This window comes from Castor canadensis, chromosome 1 (assembly GCF_047511655.1).
Source record: "Castor canadensis chromosome 1, mCasCan1.hap1v2, whole genome shotgun sequence".
NCBI classification, from domain to species: domain Eukaryota; kingdom Metazoa; phylum Chordata; class Mammalia; order Rodentia; family Castoridae; genus Castor; species Castor canadensis.
The window spans coordinates 91,711,536-91,727,551 of record NC_133386.1 but is presented as its reverse complement, the minus strand read 5'-3'; the positions used below and the strand labels follow the sequence as shown (position 1 = coordinate 91,727,551).

General features: G+C 38.4%; 1 protein-coding gene across 2 annotated transcripts in view; it reads right to left on the bottom strand.

Annotated features, from left to right (window-relative positions):
* Sh3bgrl2 (SH3 domain binding glutamate rich protein like 2) overlaps window positions 1–16,016 on the bottom strand; it is a 62,219-nt gene that overhangs the window by 25,255 nt on the left and 20,948 nt on the right. The window lies entirely within an intron of this gene.

Below are 16,016 nucleotides of genomic sequence, written 5' to 3'. Positions count from 1 at the left end.
ATTGACACGTCTCTGAGGCTAGAAAAAGAGCTTCCGATCACTGGGTTGAAATCCACGAGTGATTAACAAAATGGTGTGGTTATATGAATGAAAAAAAATGCTAGCAAAACTGAACATCTTCAAGCTCAATGACATCGTAAGAGAGCTGCTGTGTGGTTATAAACAGAAACAGATGATGGCATTATCTCATTTGTGAAAAAGCCAGTTTTTCCCTTCGCTGATACATAATTTCACTAATGTGGCTATATTGTTTTGACACTTCAACTTGCAAAAAAGCATCACCCATTCTAATTAATTTAAAAATTAAATTAATTTCTACATTGAATTAGAGTTTATTGCTGTTTTATAGATGAGGAAACTGAGGTCAATGTAGTTACCTACGTGATCCAGGTCCTACAGATAGTGTGCATTGTTAAAACAATCACTGTCATTTTCCTGCTTTAAACCCTTTTTATTGGGCATCCAATGTGCTCAGGAGTGCATAAACACTTCTTAGCATACCACAATATCATTCATGATCCAGCTTTTTTGATTATAAAAATGAGTTATCATTTGTAAAAGTTTAGAAATCATAACACAGTGGCCTGGGGGAGAGCAGTGGAGGAGGGAATTCAAGTATGATATATTTGATACATTGTAAGAACCTTTGTAAATGCTACAACATACCCATACTTCAGCACAACAATTAAAAACAAAACAAAACAGTGGCCTACAATCCTACGAACCCAGGTAACCAAATGTCAAAATTTTGAGGACTTGTGTCCATATGTAGAAATCTATATAACGAAAACATTTCAAATCTTTCTGACATTAATCAAAAATGAAACTGATAAAGAATCAAACCACCTCCTTGACCTATAGACTTAGATACACAGAGATATACATGTCTATGCACCCACCACACACACGCTATTGCTAGACTAGCCATCCCTTACAGCCCAAGTGGTCTTTCCTTTCACAAGATCACATGCATGGTAAAAATAATTGCATCTTGCCCTTCCCACTCAATAATGTATCATGAACACTGTCCCTAGTCATTCAACATTTTCCAAAAGCATGAATTTTAATATCTGCTGAAAATTCCATCATGCACATAATGTATTTCACTGTACTCTCCCGTTGAATATTTAGTATACTTGTAACTTTTACCACTAGAGATAACATCATACAGTGAGCATCTTAGTTTGTTTGGGTTTCTGTAATAAAACACCAGAGTCTGGGCAGCTTATAAAAAAAACAGAAATTTATCTCTCACCATTCTGGAAGCTGGGAATCTCAGGATCAAAGCACAATAGAATTGGTGTCTAGTCAGCACTCATTACCTGGATCATAGATGGAACCCTTTTGTTGTATCCTCACCTGGTAGAAGGATCAAGGCCGCACTCTGGGAGCCTCTGAGACATCTCTGGGCTCTGCCCATTTCTGAGTGCTCTACCTTATAACCTAATCACCTCTCAAAGCCTACCTCCTAATTCTATCATATCAGGTTAGATTAGCACATATAAATTTGGGGGGAAGGAAGGATGTAACATTTAGACTATAGCAACATCTTTATTCATAAATCTTGGACTGTATCTTCCAATAATACTTTAGGTCAAGCCCTATGAATCAATCCCAAGTGTTAAACAGCAGAGACATTTTTCAGGCTTCTGATGGTCCTGTGCTACCCTATTCTCAACAAGGCCACACCAATGGACCCTATCGTTAGTAGAGTCTGAAAGTGTCCATTTTTCAACATCCCTCCCTCTTTATGGTTAATATCCTAAAACTCTGTGTAAAAGTTAATTGGAATACTAAAATTCAAATACATTATTAATATGAACAATGCTCTGAAAGCAAAGGATGAGTCACCACTGACAATAGTGATGACTGACAGTACTGTCAGGAGTAAAATGTAAATAATAATATCTCTATATTAAAAGAAGGAGGCATGGCTGGGTTTGTACTTCAAAGAAAGTACTTCAACTTAAAAAGAAAAAAGGGAGAGAAACTCTGTTACATATTGTTAACACTTAAGAAAATGTCAGTAGGTAAGAAAAGAAAAAAGGAGTGGAGACTAGGCTCTTTTTTGGAAAAAATGGAGAAAACTAAGAATAGATTTACATTTATGTTTAAAAAAACTCCTGAAGGTCATGTAAGAAACTAACAAAAGAGGCTGAGAGAGTAAGAACTAGGTGAAGGAAAAAAGTGGAAGCAAGAACTTACTGTAGAATTTTTCGAACATTATAAATTTGTTAATAGTCTGGTGTGGCACAATGGCACATGCCTGCATCCCAGCTACTTGGGAGGTAGAGATCTCGGGGATCAGAATTCAAGGGCAGCCTGACCAAAGGTTAATGAGACTCCATCTCAGCAAACAAAGCAGGAATGGTGGTGGTTTTTGCCTATTATTACAGCTCCATGGAACACACTGATAGGAGTCTGACACCACCCCAGACAAAAATGGGAGACCCCATAAGAAAAATAACTAAAGAAAAAAGGGCTGGGGGCGTGGCTCAAGTGGTAGAGTGCCTATCAACTGCAAGACTCTGAGTTCAAATCCCAATACAAAGAAAGAAAGAAAGAAAAGAAGGAAGGAGTAATACTCGAAAGATTAACTGGAAGAAATATATTTTAAGAAAGGGTCAGACAGACACAGCACCTGAACTTCCCACAGAGAACAGCCAGAGATGCTGTGTTTTATATTAAACAAGTTTCCCCATGGGAACACAAAGCGCAACCCAGTGCATTTTGTCCACTGTTGGTCTCCATGATTCTTTACACAAACATGAAAGATTAAGCATGAAAAAAAGTAATGGAGGGAGGGGAGACTAAGACCACAGACAATTAGTCAGTAGTACAGCAAATCACCCAAATCCACAAGGTGGGAAAAATTTGACCAAAGGAAGCAAGTTTTCCAGTGGATGCTTGTAATATTAGCATCAGGAAGGAAGATGAGTCATACCACCACCGACTGCTTTTAAGATCTGCAGAGCTGGTTGTGGCCTTCAACCATGGAGCGTGGCAGGGGACAGACCAGCTGAGGGGCAGGGACGAGGAGAACATAGCCTGCTGGGTGGGCCCCAGGTAACAGAAAGGCTCCCTGTGTGGAAACAGGAAGCTGCCAGGGCACTACATGTGCTGGGCATGATCCCAGAGTCCAAATAACAATAACATGCCTCTCATTTCCTGCACACTCTCCCTGTGCTTCAACTTTTCTGAAACCAAGCGCACCTCACAATTAGTATTAAAAAAATCTGGTGAGCAAATATAGGAGTAAATTGTAGACTATAGTCAGTGCCTTCATTTGTGTGATTTATCCATGGGTGGGAGGTACCTGTAGCTCATGTTTGTTTTTATTTAAGTACATTTAGAAGCCATGGCAGACTATTGCCAGTTGGCCAGTAACCAACATCCCTTATTTAATAACAAAAGTCTGTTTTGTTTAGGAGAGCAAAGGTGTACAAAAATTTGTTTACCCAAATGCCTCTGTAGCTTACCATTTCTGGCCAATGAGATGTAAGGCAGATGTTTCTTGGGAAGGCTCCACTTCATGAATTAAAAAGAGAAATCCCCTTTTCCACTTGCCCTTCTCCTTCCTTGCTTGCAAAGTTGCAGACATGATGCCTGAAGATATAGGAACATTTCACAAACGCAAAAATGAACACCCTAGGCTAAGGATGATCAAGCAGAAAAAGGAGGAGCCCAAGACCTTGATGGCATTCTGTCGCTGCCAGCCCAGCCTTTTCTTATACATCTTACTCTAAGCTTTTCTAAATTAAACAAATAAGCTCCTAATAAGCTAAGCTACTCTTTAACCAGTTTTCTGTAGCTTGTACCCAAATGCAATACCACCTGATAAAACTCTTAATTGTTACATAAACTATCTACAGAATTTTGTAATATGAAGAAAGCTTTAAAATAACAGTTGCTAGTGCACAGTTGAGCCTGGAAATAAAAGCTGGAAAACATAAATTTAGCATGTGAGTGAATATGTGTCACCAGATAAACAGATGAATTTTATTATTTTCTTCAGAAAGCAACAACCAAGATGCTGAACCAATAACAGGAAGGTGTGTATAAAAGGATGAAAGTTGTACTTCACTTTACCATTCAAACAAATATGCATAGTGAGTTCTAGGCCAGCCTGGGCTACATGGTGAGACCCTGTCTCCAAAACAAAACAAGGTAAACATACACTGTGCAAAACAATGAAAGGGAACAGATAGTGTCAAATCTCTTGGTTGGATCTGGAATAGGTAAAATACAGCCTGTGGATTCAATCCAGGATGCTGGCCATTTTTATATGACCTACAGCTAAAAATGATCTTTATATTTTTAAGTAGGTAGAGGGAAATCAAAAGAATATTTTCATGACATAAAAATATATGAAATACAAATTCCAGTGCCATATATAGAGCCATATGCAAACACAGCAATACCCACTCATTTATACGTTACCTATGGCTACTTTTGCCCAACAACAGAAGAGTTGGGTAGTTCAAGGAGGATGTGTGACCCCGATGTCTAAAATAGTATTAGTTGTCCTTTAAAGAATAAGCTTGTACCTGTTCAAGTAGATCACACATCTTTATTGTTAATTTCTGGTTCAAAGTTTAGTCTCCCAGTGAGCCCTACACTGCCAACCAGATTTTACATTTTCACCACCTACCCCAGAACTCAGTACTCTCCTTTGATGCTTTATTTTTTCACCAGAGCACTGGGCATTCGACATGCTCTATGTTTTACATATTTGCTTGTCCGCTTTTCCATACTGGAATCCAAACTCCCCAAGTGTTCTGACCATTGCTGCATCAACAAGTATCTGGCACACAGCAGACACAACGCACATTTGTTAATAAGTAGACATTTCCACAAACAGAAGGGCAGCAATGAATTCACAGCAATACTCATTCTCTCATGGCTGGGTCTCAGGAAGCCTTCTTTAACCACCTCGCTGACATTTATTGCTTGTATTTATTAAAATTTTGCTTATTTCACTGTTCCCTTATTTTTGTTTTCACCTGCTTCTCCACAGGGCCAATTCTGAAACCCTAGGGATTAGTACACACAGGTTGTCCTCAATAAACATTAACTGAATGGATGACTAAAGAATTATCAACTCTAGCACTGACATTAGAGATTTCTAGGTGAGTTTCAACAGAAGCTATTCAAAGTGACTTGGTAATCTAATCTAGGAACAAATGTAACTGAAGGTTGACCTGACAGGAATGAGGATCAAACACCATTTCTCAACCCTAAAGTGGCATGAATTTTAAAAGCAGGATCCTCTAACTGTAGATAGCTGAAATGATTCAAAAGAATCTCTACACACTGAATGTGAAAAAAAATACTTGGCTTCTAACTGATAATGATTGAGGAAAGCTGTATTATGATTGCATGTTTAAATTCTACTATTGATTAATTTTAAAAATTCCATGAACATACGGTAATGCTTTGTTCAAATGATTTTATTGTTGATACATCTGCAAATGCATGGAATTGAGAATTAAGCAAATATGTTGGTATGTGCCCGATTCTGCTTCTAAATGCTGCTATAGGACTCTATTACCCTTCACACTTTCCTGAAAATACCAGAAGCTGGGAAGCAAGTTCCTGGGGCGTGCTTTGCACAGCCTCCTTAGCCACTGCATGCATAAACCTCTTCCCTTTCAACTCTAGGCCCTTGTGCCTCCAGAAGGACCCCAATGCCTGCACCAGATCCCTAATGGCCCACCACACAGGGACCTGAGCAGTAAGCTGTTCAGGCTGTGCTGAATTTGCTGACATGGCAGGGACACTCAGTGACCCGTGGAAATCTTAATAAAGATGCCTGTAGCTTTCACTGGCAACCTCCTGGCCCCAGCAGTCCCTAGGGAGCTGATCAGAAGACAGGCTAAATAAATTACATTGCACTTGACTCAGGCTCACCCCCTGGTCCACGGCAATGACCTCTAAGTAAACTTGCATGCGTCTACTGCCTTACTCTGCTCTTGTAGGATTAAGCTCTTTCCCAGAAGGCTGCCAGTTAACTTATATAATTAAGCAGTCCCTGCCAGATTCCTTCCATAGGTGTCCAGACATGTCTGCTCATGTTTGAATTCTGAGTGTGCACAGCTCATGTGGTACCCTGGGGCCTTTGAACTCACTACAAAATGAGAAGGTACAATCAGTTTGAGTAAGACAGGATTCTTTTAAAAAAAAAAAAAGCAACTGAGATTAGATATGAGAAACTGTGGGAAAACAAGTTTAATTATAGACAAATGACGCACTGATAGAAGACAATAAGGATAACTGGTGGGGAGGGGGATACCATGGATTTTACAGTGAGACTGTCCTGGTTCTAAGGCTCTAATTGGGGTCCTGTCATATGGGGAAATTACTTAGCTTCTCTCCCAGCCTCAGTTCCCAAATGTGTGAAATGAACCCAGTGCCTTTTTTTGTTTAGCAGGTTCACTGGAGAATTAAATTTAAAAAGAGCTAAGTAGTAAGACACCTGCTCAATTGTTTGCTTCATTCAGTTTCTTTCTTTGTCCTAGATATGGCCTGTACAAAAAATATAAAGTGACTTCTAGATACTTTTGATGCAACAGGTCTTTATTTCACACTTCACACAGCTTTTTTTTTTGAGTTGAGGTAAATGTAACCTTATATGTATCTCAAATGGAAAAAGTCAAAAGATAGTTGAGGAAAGACAAAAGACAGATTATTTTATAACCTGACAAAATATACAAAGGAAGGGATGGATTGGATCAGGAGGTAAAAGGCCTGAAGAGAACTCCTTTCAAGTAAAAAGGGAGGGCAGGATTAAGGATTTCCCTTGAAATGCTAGGAATCCTAGGAACTTTCTAGCAATCAAATAGATACCTCAAAGATGATTTCATGACAAATTCTTGGACTTACTAGGTATTATGCTATCACAAAGAGGATGCAAATGGCAGAAGTACCATGATAGACACTAGACTAGTTACCCCAAAGCCATTCCTTACCTCTCCTGTGAGGGCTGAAAAACTAAAGCTGTACTTTTCCAGCTCACTCTTGCAGCTGCCAAAGCTATGTGACCCAGATCAGGTCAATGAGGTGCTAAACCAAGTCTTCCTAGTGCAGCAGACAGATCAAGATATCAGGACCTTTGACCCAACCCTTCCTGTTCACCTTCTATGGAACACACAGTGAGGGCTAAAGGTGAGGGGCAGCCTTTCTACCCAGGAGGGAAACAGGCATTAGGAAAAGAGAATCCCAGAAACATAGGGCCTGAGTAAAGCTCAGCCTTCAGATGTACCAGGAGAGACAGCAACACCTCTATTTGTTTAAGCACAAGTTAGGTCTATTACCTTTGGACGAACACCTTCCTACCTGAGCCACTCCCCAGAGTTTCACTGTTGGGGTGGCAAGGAGAGATGTACAATAAACTCCAGCAAGCCATCTGCTAACCATCAACACTCTGGCGATGCTTAACTAAGAACAAGAGTATACATAAAGCAGTCTGACTAGTTTCTATTTCAGTTTATCTTACTAGAAAGCAAACAAACAATGAAGAGATTGTCTTCAATGCAAGTCTGGGTTTTAAAGAAGCAGAATGTCAGAAAGATGGATTGCAAAACACCTTATTATATGTTGTAAGTTAAAACAATATAATTTTAATGACTGAAAGACTGGTTTTTGATCAATGTATGATTAACAGTCTTTTGTACATACTAGATGCTCATATGTTTGTATTAAAGAAATATTATTGAACTTGAGTAAACACCTGCAAAATTTTTTCTTTTTAATCAGTCAATAGATTGATGCTGTTTTCTTGACCAACTTACTCTGGTTCCTTTTCTCCATGTTTATAATATTAAATTGTCTTTTCGATGTGAATTTTTTAAATTAAAAAAACCTTAATGTCATCACTTTGAAGTATTTAGTTTTTATATTATCTTTCAGGCATTGAACATTTAGAAATATACTTTATGGAGTTGCCTATAACACATTTTGAGTGTGAGAAAGCAGTCTTTCCTATCAAAGTGTGTGTCACCATTTTAATTACCTATATTGTAGTTCAGGTTCTTCTTCCGGATTCTTACTAAGCCCCTTTGCCCACAAAAATTGCCCTCCATACTGTGTATCTTAATTCCTCCCCCAAGTTAGTATAAAATTTCAGCTAATTAAGAAGATTGTGAACTTTTGATCTGGAACAATCCAGGTCAAGAGGCAGGGTCAGCAGTATCAGGAACATAAGGAGGGACAGACTGCCCTGTCCCTTTGTGCATGCTGTGCCCATGTGCCCTCGCACCCTTCTGCAGAAGTAAATTTTGCCTTGCTGAGACAATGCTCCATTGCTGTGCCTTCAATTACGACTCCAGTGGTCTTTGGGGGTCTTATTTCTAAAATGGGGAAGAATGTTTCAGTTGTATTATAACTATTTTCATCATACTGCATACATTCATTCTATTGACTACTTATGGTAATATATCATCCTAACACTGGAAATTTGGATGTGCTTTAAAGACATTTTTCCTTTTCTATACAAAAAAATAAATTCCAATTTGCTAGAGGTATGGCTCAAGTGGTATAGCACCTGCCTAGCAAGCACAAAGCCCTGAGTTCAAACTCAAGTTATGCCAGAAAAAAAAAAGCTAAGTTGACTTTTAAAAATAATAAATTGTTAGCAGTAGTAGGCTATGTGGCAGTTATTTCAATGAGTCTTTTTAAATGAAAAATGTAACATTTTTCAATTGATTTCCTAGAACAGTCAATGGACATCAGAAAAGATAGTCTGACTTTACCTATCAAAACTGTAACCTTTGCAATTGTTCTTCAATTCTAATGATACCCATCTTTTATTTGCATCTATGTACTTTTGTGAATTATCTTTCTTCAGCAATGACATCATTAGTTTACACTGTTCTCACTGAAAACAGTGAGAGAAGAAAGGGATGCTTTGTCATTAAAAAATAAAATTAAAGATACAGTATTCTATCATTATAACTGCTATTGTGTACATATTTTAATGTACACATTTTCTCAGTATTGTAATACAGCATATTTCAGCTCAAGAGAATTGTGGGTTACAACTGGGAGTTAGCATTTCCGCAATGATACTGCCCCAACTATAAACTCGATTTAGACAAAGGATCCACCCTCTGCAAGCACACACTTGAGTAGGAATGAATTTTCCTTTAAATGTGAGAATAATGCTATCTAATAGAATCTATGCTTTGAGGTTTTCTTTTCCACCCATGCTTATGCTAACCAGCCAAACTTCCATCCAAGCCCAGGCAGCAGGCTAAAGCAGACTGGAAGTGATGATGGTGGAAAAAGGGCTCCTTGAGTATGGCTCTAACGACATTACACAAGACTGGTCATTAGTATAATGCAATTCAGCTACACTGTATATACTCATTAAACCCAGCAAAAGACACTATTTATCTTTGTGTGTTCAAAAGAGTCACCTCTTTTTACTTTCCTATCTCTGCTGTATACAGGAGCTGAGAAAAGGAACACTCAAGTTAAAATGAGAAAGTAGAGCAAGGAGAACAAAAGATTTGAGCCAGGTGAAGTGGAATTAATAAATGTCCCTGTGCAGCACCAGGGTATTGAAAAGTCTGCGCTGGCATTTTTAAACTAATTTGAATACCTTTTTTTAGTCACACTCCATTGTCCTCTTTCAGAATTACAGATTAAAATCAAGAAGTTAGTATGTAATTAAATCCAATCACTTCATTTAGTTACCTCATTGACTCTTGGACAGGTGTCAGTTCATGGTCTACTGTTTCTAAACCCATCAGGAGTAGTTACGGTTGACCTGTCAGCAGCTAAATGCCTCTCCTATGAATTTGAATCTAATCCATAATTAACAAAAATGTCACCCATATGTATTTTTTATTGGGAATCAGTATTTTCAGAACAGCTTAGTCAATTCCTTTCACATTCCAGATCACAGTTACTGAAATAATATAATTCTTTGTGTAATTTAAAAATAGCTAAGTAGGACAATACTAGAACTGATCAAAATTAAAAAGATAAACAAATTTATAGTTTATTACCTCAAATTTAATAACTTATTTTTTAAGCTATGCCTACACATTTAAGTTCATGTAATTACTTGCTCATATTCGAAGACTACAATCAGCCCTCTCCCTCATGACCAGCGTATCATCTTCCATTTTCCTAGTAACCAGGAGTCATGACCTTTTCTTCCTCTTCACTCTTTCCTTTAGTTGCCAACTCTGGAAATCCCACCACTCCTCATGTTTTGCCTATTTCCTCCATTTCTATTGTCCCTCTCCGTGTTGTGAACACTCTAGCATTGACTATCCTACCCACACCTTCGAAACCTGTACAACAGTTTTCTTCTCAAGCACCTATCTTGGCTTTTTTGAAGTTTTACAATTCCCCATTGGCTCTTAATAAAACACACAAACAAAAAAAGTTCCACAGTTTCCTGGTCCCAATCTCCAGGCTGCTCACCAGCCATCTCTGTCTCTCTCTTTCTCTCTCTCTCTCCTTCAGAATCCTATAATTGTGATGTGTACTCCTGTCAGAATCAACTGTGACCTCAAATCCCTTCTCCCCTCTCATCAAAACACACCATGTCTTCTGTCTAAATTATTCAAATCCACCTTGCTTGGAAAGATTTCTACACACATACCTAAGTCTAAACACTTTGGTGACACCTTTATTTTCCACCTTCTCACACATGTATGTTCTCTATTTTGTATAGTTCCTAAAGATTGAGTGTGCACACACACTAATATTTACATTATTTATGGTTCTACATGTGTGGTAGTGCATTTTCTCAAGAGTATTTGCCTCATAGTCTATGCTCAAATGTCATCCAATATTATCTCTGGAGGTTGCCTGAAAGAGTAGATTCCAGAGGAGAAACAAGGGACTAAGATTTACCCACAGACCAGAAAATTCAGAAGACCATGTTGATGGCACCATTACACACTCACCTGCCCAACCTAGAAACATGAATTTTATCTTTTATTCTTCCTGATGATACAATTAACCAACAAGTCATAGCTTTTCTGCTTTCAGTTTTTTTTCTTGAACTCATCACATTTCTCCATTTTCATCACTACTAGTGCATGCTACACCATCCTCTCCCTCCAGAACTTCCTTTATCTTCTCAGACTCTCCCAAACCACTTTTTACAGAAAAGGTAAAATTGTTTCACAAGCATAAACTTGATGGTTTCCGAATGCTGCTTAAAAACCTTTTAATAACTTTCCACTATCCTTAAGATGAAGGCAAACATCATGGGCCAGCAGTGGAAAGACCCCAGCTTCATGTCCCTCCCTCCTACTCACTCTGCAACAGCAGTTCTTTCACCTTAAGTATATCTGGGTCACCTGAAGGGTTTATTAAAACATAGATGAAGTAAGGGGGAGCACCTCCCCAAGTTTAAGTCATTAAAATTAGGGTGGGGCTCAAGTATTTGTTCTTCGCATTTCTAAACAACAGAACATTCTTTGGCCATAAAAATGAATAAAGTACCAATAATATGCTATGACAAGGACAAATTTTGAAAACACAATGCTAAGTGAAAGCCAGGCATATGGACTGCATATTGTATGATCCCATTGACAGAAAAGGTGAAGCTATAGGCGGAAATGGGATCAGTGGTTGCCTAGGGCTGGAGTGAGGATGGGGGAGGACTAGGGGCTGATGGAGTCAGTTCTGAGATTTCTGTGTGGGGTAATAAAAATGTTCTAAAATTGTGGTAATGGTGGTCAACTCAGTAAATATCTGAAAAGTCTCTGAATTGCATACTTAAAATGAGTGAAGTTATGATATGTTAATTATGTCTCAGTAAAGCTTTTTTTAAAAAACCACAGTATTTGCATTTCTAACAAGTTCCCAGGTGATTCATAGATCAAAGGGTCATGCAGATCTCCCTTCATTTGCTCAACTGCACCATTATTTTGCATCAGAACTTCAACAGCCCATGAAATCTCTTCCCAGCCCTTCCTTCTCCACCTACCTACAACCCAGCTAGCCCAACCTGCTTCTTCTTATGGCCTTACTTTCCAGTCACCCTGTCAAATAAATTTTCCATGACAAAAACACTGAGTTTTTTTTTTTTTATACAAAGGTATTCCCTTTGTATACTTTTTCACTGTGTCCTTAATTCCTTCTTAGTAGCATTAACTACACTTTAAATTAAACAAGAAAGGTTCCCTAATGTGTATCTCTCCTGCTAGGATGTAAACTAGGTGTGTCAGCCCTGCTTGCAGACAAATCCCTAGGGCAAACCATAACAGAATCTCAGGAGGTACCTGCACTGAGAAGGATTGCAAGTAAGAGGTGAACTTGAACACCATCAACATCAAGCAGGCTGATGACCCTTCCAATCCCACCTGCTCCTTCCTCCTGCTCGTCTAGATGTATATCACTTTCTTTAAGAGGAAAACAAGTATATATTTAATCATTTCTGCTAACCCTCTGGAGGCTTGTCTGGAGAACTCAAGAATGATAGTGCCAAGAAGAGAAACTGAGGTAGTAGTTCCAGGCCAGCTCACCTGTGACTTAGTGGGCCCAACAAAATAGTGATCAAGTTGGAATAACAACAGCTGGTCACATTAGGGCATTTCCCATTAGGTGTTTGACTCTGTAGTTTTCCAGAGTCATAGAAAAGGACACCCAGAACAGCAACCCTGTGCTACAACAGACTTACTGTCAAACAAAATCCCACACAAATTCCACTTATTTATTCACCCAAAAGACTGGGGAATTCACTTGATTTTATAAGTAAAAACATCACAGTGCCATTATATCACACCAAAATAAGCTTACCTTTCCTTTTCAAAACTTCACTGCATATAATCATACTTCACAAATAAAATGAAAATAGAATTTTAAGCCACAGCACTTCATATCAACTATGCTAAAAAAAATAAGTAGCAATTGATTTAGAGTATTTTTTTTAATTTGGAGGATTAGTGAAAAATGTATTTCTTCTTTCACATACTCCAGTAAGTTTTAAAAAGAAAATCCTCAAATTCTCCCCTCTGCTCATCCAGTGACAGAGAGCCATTGTAGCTCCTCCCACCAAGAGGTGGAGTCTATTTCTCCACCCCTTGAATCTGGGTTGGTCATGTGACTTTCTTTGACCAATGAGCCTCACGTAAACTGAGTTCTGAAACGCACACTTGTGCTCTTGCTGCTTGTGAGAATTGAGAGACTGCCACCAGGCCAAGAAGGCTGAGCTAGCCAGCAGGAAGAGACATACATGAATCACTCACTCCATTACTCCAGCCAATAGCCAGACGCCCCCCCCCCCCATACACACCTGCTGCTCCTGTCCTGAAGTACTTCCCAAATCTCTGGTGGTGCCTTGTCTACTCTTTTTTAAGCTACTCTGAATTTCTCTTCTAATATGCCATCTCTTTCCTGATAGGACCCTGAACAATATCCCGGTTATTCTTTTTCCACAAGAATCTTAAAACTTCATTTGCGTATCATTTAATGGCCTAAAACCTTCCAGAGCCTTCTCTGACTACAGAATGGCTCACAGTGGACTTCTCCATGCACTCTGCTCTCCTTTCCCTACACTCACTTCCTCACTGCAGTGACTAACTCATGGGATTCTTTGGCTTTCACTACTGCCCTTGCCTCAAATGCCCTTTAGCCTTTGCAACGTTTAAATGCAACTCTGCCAAGTCCACTTAGAGCCCACCTCTCACATAATTCCACCTCAGTGTAGAACACTCCTCTCAAATGCCAGCGAGCTTGCTGCCTGTGCTCACTGTGCTACTTTCTAAAAGGTACTGGGCCTTGTCCTTTCAACTAACTTTAAGTTCCGGAGAAAAGGTCATATATGCTATGCCTCTCTGATTTTAAGGTAACTTACACACTACCTCAGCAAGTGATGAGGCTGCAGAAGCACTGGTTGTGAAATTGCCAAGGCCGAGACCATGGTCTCAAAGTCAGTCATTCATCCTGCAGCTATTTAATGACTATCAACCTACTTATCTGATGTGATTATAAAACAGACACAGGGAGGTTAGTAAAGTAACTCACCACAAATAATTCAATATGTAAGTAGCAGCAGTCAAGACTGAAAACCAGATCTCCTAAACAGCAGTGCGACATCCATTTCCCCATTCCGACTGACAAATGGTTTAAATTTTATGCCAAGTGAAAATACAAAACCTAAAACTCCATCTGCTATTTTAAGCGATTGGTTTTAAGATATTAGGAAAGAAAAAGTGAATATTAAAAAATTAATCACTCCAGAAAATGAGCAAGGCATCACAAGCCAGAGTTACAAACACAGGAGAAAGGAATTCAAAAAGTCACAAGCATTTCAAATTGAAATTACCAGTCACAGAACCTAAAATAAGTGTGTTTAATATGGTGAAACAAATAAAGAGGGCAAAAAGAAAACTGACAAAGACTGTACCAAAAATCTACTAGAACTAATTAACAAACATCGTAAAGTTGCAGGATACAAAATCAACAATAAAAATCAGTAACTTGACTCTATGCCACTAGTGAGTTATCTGAAAAAGAAATCGAGAAAGCCATCTCAGTTATAGCAGCTATAATTAAGCAAAAAACCAAAACAAAACAAAAAACCCAGCACCAAAGAGGTAAAAGACCTCTATAGTGAAAACTATAAAACATTTACAAAAGAAATTAAAGAGGACATACAAAAAAGGGAAAGATTTCCTATACTTATGAATTGGAAGAATTAGTATTGTTAAATTTCCACAATACCAAATACAATTTACAGATTCAATGAAAACCTACTGAAACACCAATGTTCTTTACCAAACTAGAGAAAACAATCCTACAATTTGTATAGCGCCACTGAGGGGGGAAAAATCAAACAGCCAAAGCAATAGTAAGTAAAAAAGAACAAAGCAGGAAACATTATACTAACTGACTTCAAAATACACTGCAAAGCTATAGTAATCAAAACAGTTTGGTTCTGGCATATAAACAGACACACAGACCAATGGAACAGCATAGAAAGCCTAGAAGTGAATTCATACTCTACAGCCAGCTGATCTTTAAAAAGGGTGTTAAGGGGCTGGAGGAGTGGCTCAAAAGGTAGAGTGCCTGCCTAGCAAATGTGAGGTTCCAAGTTCAAACCCCAGTGCCACCAAAAAAAAAAGGAGTTAAGAACAAGCACAGGAGAAAGAGTCTCTACACTAAATGATGCTGGGAAAATTGAATACCCACGTGCAGAAGAACAAAACTATATAAAGACTTTATCTCTCACATTATATAAAAATCAACTAAAATGGATTAAAGACTTAAGTCATGAAACTATAAAACCACTAGAAGAAAACATAGGGAAACACTTCAGGATATTGGAATGGGCAAAATAATATTTTGGCTAAGACCTCAAAAGCATAGGAAGCAAAAGCAAAAGTAGACAAATGGAATTACATCAAACTAAAAAGTCTCTGCACAGCCAAGAAAACAACGAAGAGAGTGAAGAGACCATTTACTAAACAGGGGAAAATATGTGTGAGCTATAATCTGGTGAGAGGTTAATATTCTGAATGAATAAGGAACTCGAAACAATTCAGTAGCATAAAAAAACCCTGATTTTTAAATGGGTAATCCAAATAAACACTTCTCAAAAAAAGACATAAAATGCCAATGGATATATCTGAAAAAAAAATGAAGTTAAAATTACAAATGAAATAGATATCGCCTCACTCCTGTTAGAACAGTTATTTATTATTCAAAAGAAAACGGTAACAAGTGCTGCAGAGGACGTGGAGAAAAGGGAGCCCTGCACACTGCTGTTGCGAATGTAAATTAGTGCAACCCTGTAGAAAACGGTATGCAGGTTTGTCAAAACGTGAAAAACAGACCCCAGCGATCCCCTTTTGGAGACTATCAACTGATGAATGGATAAGGAAAATGTGGTACATATACACAATGGCATACTATTCGACCACAGAAAGAATGAAATTCTGTCATTCCAACGACATGACTGGAGGTCATTATGTTAAGTGAAATAAGGCAGACTCAAAAAGACAAGGACTGCATGACCCCCTCAAAGGTCGAATCAAAAAGAGTCCATC